Below are 7,916 nucleotides of genomic sequence, written 5' to 3' on the forward strand. Positions count from 1 at the left end.
TCTTTCTCCCGTGGAGCGGCTGGTGGGTTCTGACTGCTGACCTTTTGGCTAGCAGCCGAGTACTAACCGCTGTGCCACCAGGGCCCCTTTCTCATGAATGGGCCTGTGTAACTTTTCTACAGCCCCTTCTCCTTCTCCTACCCTGTCTGTCCCTCTAGCGTCTGTCCCTCAGCTTTTTGCGGAGTTTGGGGGCTCCTGTCTAGGTTCGTGTGGACATTCAGTGGCTGGAAAGGGGCCTTATCGTCATATCTGTGTGTTGAGGAAGCTTCTCTGCCTGTGAAAAGAAGACGTGAGCCTGGCCTGGCTCTCAAAAAATCTACAGATGACCTAGTTTCCCGTCGAAAGGTGCAACCAGATGACAAAGTGCCAGGTGATCTTCACCTTCCGATGCTTGTTCCTGGGGACACTGCTGGTTTCAGTTAGGCAAGAAACCGCCAACATCTGGACAGCAGCAGGAGCCCAGGAGCCTCATCCTGGGGAGAGCTGGTGCGTCCCAGTGGAGACCATCTGCTTCTGTTTCCTTTCTGCTTTCCCGTTTCTACCCACATAAAACCAACACGAGAGGCAGTGGCGGCTCAGTGGGAGGATTCTCGCCTTCCGTGCGTGAGTCTTGGGTTTGATTCCCAGCTAATGCACCTCGTGCTCAGCTATCACCTGTCTGTCAGCGGAGGCTTGTGTGTTGCTGTGATGCTGAACAGGTTCCAATGGAGCTTCCAGCAGGTTTGAGACAAACTAGGAAGAAAGGCCTGGTGATCTCCTTCCAAAAATTCAACAGAGCTTCCAACAGGTTAAAGACAGACTAGGAAGAAAGACCTGGTGATCTCCTTCTGAAAATCAGCCAATAAAAACCCTATGGACTTACGGAGCACAACGGTCTGATCCATAACCGATCATGGGGATAGCGCAGGGCTGGGCAGCATTTCATTTCATTGTGCGTGGGGTCGCCGTGAGTCAGGGTGACCTGAGGGCAGCTGACAGCAACAAAACCAATGGGCCCACCAGTTTTCCAACCAATTAGACAACTAGAAGGAGGCACTCGGACAAGTCACTTACCCACATTCAGACCAGGTACTCCTGGCTATTGAAGCTGGTGCCCTGGGGGGCTGCGTGTTCCCCCCGGGGCAAGGCTGGGGGCGCCTTAGCCTCCGTGGGCCCATGGGGATTGACTTTGCAGCTGTAAGATCAGCAGCAGGGGAAGGGTATTTGTGTCTAGACACAGCTGGGCTCTCCCGAGGCCTTGTGTGGCTTCATCCAGAGATCGCCTGTCCTCCCCACTTGTAGCTCAACCGCATGAAGCTCCCCAGGGCCTCTCCCCCAGTCTCTGGCAACACAAAGTTGTGAGGGTGTAGACACAGTTCTCAGGCCGAGGCCTGTTCCTGGACCAGGGCTTTAGAAACACAAGGAGAGTTCCTTTTAATCTTGCAATTTCTCAAGTGCAAGTATTTAGAAATGTCTCTGGCCCTGAAGCTCATGGCCCTGTGCCAGGAAGGAAGGCCGGGTTGGGGAGGAAGCCAGGCTGGGGTGGGCGTGGGCTCCTGCCTGAGGCAAGCCCCAGGTGAGAAAGCCCAGTTTGCACAGGGAAGGCAGGGGAGAGTTACTGTCTCAAAGGTTGTTGTGTCCTAACCCCTGCTCCTCATTTAGAAATAAAATTGTTGGAGATGTAATTTGTTAAGATAAGGTCATGGACGAATGGACCACAACTGCCATGGCCTCCACCAGCCTGAGCCAAGAACAACTAGATGGTGCCTGGCTCCCACCACCGACTACTCTGACAGGGATCACAATAGAGAGTCCCGGACAGAGCGGGAGAAAAATGTAGAAAAAAATTCAAATTTACAAACACAAAAAATACCAGATGCTTACGGGTCTACAGAGACTGGAGAAACTTGGCGAATTTGGTCCCGGGACACCCTTTTAACTCAGTACTGCAGTCACTTCTGAGGTTCACCCTTCAGCCAAAGATTAGACAGGTTTATAGGGCAAACAACATACGTGAGGAATGTGCTTCGTAGTTCAATCATATATGAGACCAAATGGCTCAAAAGCAAAGATGAGCGGGCAGGAAGGGACAGGAAAAGTTGATGAAAGGAAACAGGGAAACCGGGGTGCAGAAGGGGAGAGTGTTGACACATCACAGGGTTGGCAACCGATGTCACAAAACAATTTGTGTATTCACTGTTTGATGAGAAACTAATTTGCTTTGTAAACTTTCACCTAAAGGACAATAAAAAAATTGATGAGGTTGTTAGTTGGGCCCTTCCCTCTTTATGACAAGCCTGTTGCTATCAAGTCGATTCCAACTCGGAGCAACTCTAGAGGACAGAGTAGAAGTGCCCCATAGGGTTTCCAAGGGTGCGGTCTTTACAGGAGCAGGTGGCCAGGTTGTTCTCCCACAGAGTCACTCGTGGGTTCAAACTGCTGACCTTTTAGTTAGCAGCAGAGTGCTTAACCACTGCGCTGCCAGGGCTCCTCTCTATGACCAGTTTCCTTATAAGAAAAGGGGAAGAAACAGAGAGAGACACACAGAGACGGGCATGTGATGGTGGAAGCAGAGACTGGAGTGGTGTGGCCACAGCCAAGGAACGCCTAGAGCCACCGGAAGCTGGGAGGCAAGGGAGGATCTCCCCTAGAACCCTTGAAGAGAGCGTGGCCCAGCCAAAACCCTGAATTTGGGCTTTTAGCCTCCAAAACTGTTGAAGATAATAAATTTCTGCTGAGTCACCTCGTCATACTTTGTTGTGGCAAGCCCTAGGACGCAAATCTTAAGGGTCTTGTCTTGTGTTTTCTTGTATCTTTTCCATATATATAAAAGTAATATATGCTCACAGTAAGATTAGACTTATATTTGTATTTTTTAACATACAGATTTATATATTTTTATATACTGTGTCTCCTATATGTTCTTAAGTGCCATCGAGTCGGTTCCAACTTACAGTGACCCTGTGTACAACAGAACTTAACACTGCCTGGTCCTGTGCCAACCTCATGATCGTTGTTATGCTTGAGCTCATCTGCAGGCACTGTGTCATATATGTATGTATGTCTATGTATATATGTAGAGAGAGAGAGTTAATATGTGCTCATGGTAAAAGTAGTTTGTAAAATCGAGATACGACTTACATAGAGTAAAGTATATAGATCTTAAGTAAATAGTTCAATGCACCTTGATGTGTGTATGTTACCCTTGTAATCACCACTCAGATCAAGACAAAGAACAGCCCCAAAGAGGTAACGTGGCTTCTGACTTCTAACACCGTAGATCAGTTTTGTCTGTTCTGGAACTTTGTGTAAGTTGAATCACACAGTATATCCTCCATTGCATCTGGCTTCTTTCACTCAGCATTCGTCCATGAGAGTCAGGAAATTAATTTTTTATTACTGAGTAGTATTCCATTGAATGCCTAGATTATGAATTATTTGTTGATTGTACTATTGATGGACAGGTGGGTAATTTCCAAATATTCGAAATGGCAAATGAAGCTGCAGTAAACATCCCCATGTCAAGTTTCTTCGTGCACTCGCAGGAGAATAACAAAAGGGTTAACTTCTAGCTGAGAAGTACGTGGGTCTAGGGGAAGGGAGGTGGGGAGATGGGACCTCGATGACCAAGGGCAACAGCTTCTGTTTTTCCTTCTCTGGAGTCTTCGATGGCGTTGCTCTGGGCTGTAGTGGCCAAGACTCAGGTGTCAATTGCACGCCTTTTAAGCAGCTTGAGTTTCAGGCTGAGGATCTTAATACAAATGCATTTGGCTGGGCATCTTGCTTGTTCTTTTTCCTGCATCATGAGGCTTCCCTCCATCTGCTTCCAGGTGCCTTTGCAATTTAGACTAGCAAATGCTCAAGCCGTTTCCCATGGCCACTTGGGAAGCTGTGGTTGTCTTTCCATATCCTTCCAATTAATTCTTTGGCTGCGTTTATTCCTCAATATCCTCTTTTTCCTTCCACTGCTAGATGCTGTCACATAATCCGAGGGGCATATTTCAGCGTTGAGATCACCATAGGTCGTAACCTGAAGTCTGGCTTCTTAGCGTAGGTCATCGGATGGTTTTAAATACCCTGCACATGCCCAGCCTCCTTACCAAGCCTCTTCCTTGGCATGTGTGTGTGTGTGTAAACAGTGTGGGTGTGTACACACACTCACACATCTCTGTGTACATAATCTCTCTGTATCATGTGTACATTACGTGGAATGTATTAAACCACCAAACGATCACATGACATTCCTTAAGTCAATAAGTATCGAGCACCTGCTGTCAGGTAACCATGGGGAAGCAGATAGGGCCCCTGCCCTCAAGAAATTTTGCCCAACCCCCAAACCAGCAGCCAATGGGCTTAATTTGGCTCCCAGATATGTTGTGTGGCATAGGTAGTATACCCATGCAGAGTTAAAAAAAAAAATTAAATTAGTTGCCTAAATTTAGTAATTGAGAGAGTTCATTAAAAAAAAAAAATCCACTAAGATACAACTCTGGGTCTCTACTCATCAGGAGCAAAAGAGAAAGAAGAAAACCAGACTTAGAGAAGAAAGTGGCCTACAGGATTAGTAGCCTCCATGAGCCATGGCCTCATCTATCCTGAGACCAGAAGAACTAGATGGTGCTTGGCTACCACCACCAACCATTCTGACAGGACCACAGTAGGTGGGCCCTGATAGAATGGGAGAAAAACATGGAACAGAACTCAAAACCTTAAAAAGTCCAAACTTACTGGACCAGTTGAGGCTAGAGGACTCACTGACACTATCGCCCTGAGATTCTCTTTAAGCCTTGAACAAAAACTCTTCCCTAAGGTCACCTTTTAGGGAAATAACAGAGTGGAACACAAAATAAAGGATATTACCCATGAGTGTGATGCTCTACTAAAAAACCATCAATGTGAGACCAAAAAGTCAACAATTACTCTAAAGCAAAGATGAGAGATAAGGGGGGTGCAGGGAAACTAGCCAAAACCTGTTGCCATCGAGTCAATTCTGACTCATAGTGGCCCTATAGGATAGAGAACTGCCCCATAGGGTTTCCAAGGAGCAGCTGATGGATTCAAACTGCTGACCTTTTGGTTAGCGGCCAAGCTCTTAAATGCTGGGCCACCAGGGCTCCTGCTGGGCAACTAGAATACTGGAAACAGAACAACCAGAATGCAATTAAAGAGATTGTTGACACATTGTGGAAAATGTAACTAATGTCACTGAACGATTTGTATAGAAACTGTCAAATGGGAACCTAACTTACTATGTAAACTTTCACTGTAAACATAGTAAAATATTATTTTTAAGAAAGCCAATTTTCCAGCTTCTGGTGAAAAACAGGGAGATGTGGTACACCAGGGTGGCTTTCCTGCGTGGTAGCGATTGGCAGAACGGCAGCTCCTCATTCCTGCTGCAGGCCCCACTGCTCTGCATTGGGACCCGGGTGCTGAGGCCCAAGGCCAACCTCCATGTTAGTGCACTTCGCTGTGCTTTTCCTTAGAGTTCAGAAGAAAAGCAAAACATTTCCAGTACCCGTGTCTCTCTCAAAAATGGGAAAAGGAAAAATAGGTGGCGAGGCCTCCGTGTTTTTAGGACAGAAGACTCTTCCTGCATCTTTAACACACAAACACGATGGGTCTGTGGGCAAAGCCCACAAGTCATTTGTTTCATTTGCTATGAAACAAACCAGCCCTGCACCCATTTATGTTTCCTCCTGGGCATTTAAGGAGCCCTGGTGGTACAATGGTTAAGCACTTGGCTGCAAACGGAAAGGTGTGCTGTTCAAACCCACCCAGCAGCTCTGTGGGAGAAAGACCTGGCGATCTGCTCCTGTAAAGATTACAGCCTAGAAAACCCTAGGGAGCAGTTCTACTCTGCCACATGAGGTCACTATGAGTCGAAAATCGACTCCATGGCACCTACCAACACTGTTGACCTCTGGCCGGAGCTGTAGCAGTGCTAGGTATTAGACGTAGCTCCAGTAAAGAAAACCAAACCCATTGCCATCAAGTCAATTCTGACTCATAGTGATCCCACTGACAGAGCAGAGCTCCGTAGGGTTTTCTTGGATGTTGTCTTTATGAAAGCAAATCACCAGGCCTTCCTTCTGTAGCACCACTGGGTGGGTTTGAACCACTAACCTTTGGGTTAGCAGCTGATCACAAACCATTTGTGCCAGCCAGGGACCTACTGTTGCTGAACCCCTAATGCCCCTATAATTCTTTAAGAAAGCCTTAGTAATAACCGTGTAGTAATAGACTGGTGGCACAGTGTTTAAGCGCTCAGATGCTGACAGGTTAGCCGTTCGAACTCACCTGGCGCTCTGTGGAGAAAGATGTGGCAGCCTGCTTATGTAAAGATTACAGCCTTGGGAAATGGAAACTTCACAGACACATCCAGACTCCCTCAGGGACAGAATTACTGGGCTGAGGGCTGGTGGGGACCATGGTGTTGGGGAACATCTAGCTCAATTGGCATAGCATAGTTTATAAAGAAAATGTTCTATATTCTATTTTGGTGAGCAGTGTCTGGAGTCTTAAAAGCTTGTGAGAGGCCATCTAAGATACTCCACCAGTCCCAGCCCGTCTGGGGCAAGGGAGGATGAGGAAAACCAAAGACACAAGAAAAAGATTAGTCCAAAGGACTAATGGGCCGCAACTACCACAGCTTCCACCAGACTAAGTCCCTCATAACTAGATGGTGCCCGGCTACCACCACAGACTGCTCTGGCATGGATCACAAAGAGGGTCCAGACGGAGCTGGAGAAAAATGTAGAACAAAATTCTAACTCACACACGAAAAAGAGCAGACTTACTGGTCTGACAGAGAGACTGTAGAAACCCGGAGAGAATGGCCCCAGACACCCATACTGAAGTCATTCCTGAGGTTCACCCTTCAACCAAAGATTAGACAAGCCTAAAACAAAATGAGACTAAATGGGCATATCAGCTTAGGGGCAAGGACGAGAAGGCAGGAGGGGGCAGGAAAGCTGGTAACTGGGAACCCAAAGTTGAGAAGGGTGGAGTGTTGACACACTGTGGGGTTGGCAACCAATGTCACAAAACGGTATGTGTATTAGTTGTTTAATGAGAAACTAATGTCTCTGTAAACCTTCATCTACAGTACAATTAAAAAAAAAAAAAGATTACAGTCTCGGAAACCCTATGGGGCAGTTCTACCCTGTCGTATAAGGTCACTATGATTTGGAATCGACTCGATAGCACTGAATGAGTAAAAGTAAAACCTGGTCTGAAGCTGCTGCCGTCCTAGTGTGCGTCTTCACAGAGGGGTATGCCGTTCGCGAGGAGTGATCCGGTCCTGGACAGACACGTGGTCCTTCCCATGGAGAGGGCAAAACGTTCATAAACTGTGGCCAGTTGCCCCTAACCTGTTCATTTAGCTAAAGTTTTCATTTAAGACACTGGTCTTCCAGAGGGTCTTTTCTGCAGATTGGTTTGTTCAGAAAGGCTGGCTCCTGCCATTTGCTCTGCATAGCTTGTTTCTCCCAAGGAGCAGATGGTTAGAAGATCCTTCTTCTTAATTAATTCCAGACAGGGAATAAATCCGGCCTGGACGTTTCATTAACAGGGTGGGGTTATCTGATAAGGTGTGCTCTGCTTAAAAAGGCAAGAGCGAGCTGATGGTTGACGAGTAGGCAGAATCTTGCTTCACCCTTTCCTTGCTGAGCCAAAAACCCAAACCGATTGCTGTTGAGTCAATTCTGACTCATGGCAACTCCATGTGTGTCAGAATACAACTGCGCCATAGGGTTTTCTTGGCTGTAACCTTCATGGAGGAGCCCATGGTGCTACTGGGTGGGTTTGAACTGCCAAAGTTTAGGTTAGTAGTTGAGAGCAAAGGGTTTCTGCCACCCAGGAGCTCCTATGGAGGCACTAGGACTTAATTCGAAGAGCTTGGTGGCCGCCCAGCAGCTGGGGAGAAGGCTTAAGGA

Source organism: Loxodonta africana, chromosome 18, assembly GCF_030014295.1.
Source record: "Loxodonta africana isolate mLoxAfr1 chromosome 18, mLoxAfr1.hap2, whole genome shotgun sequence".
NCBI lineage: Eukaryota > Metazoa > Chordata > Mammalia > Proboscidea > Elephantidae > Loxodonta > Loxodonta africana.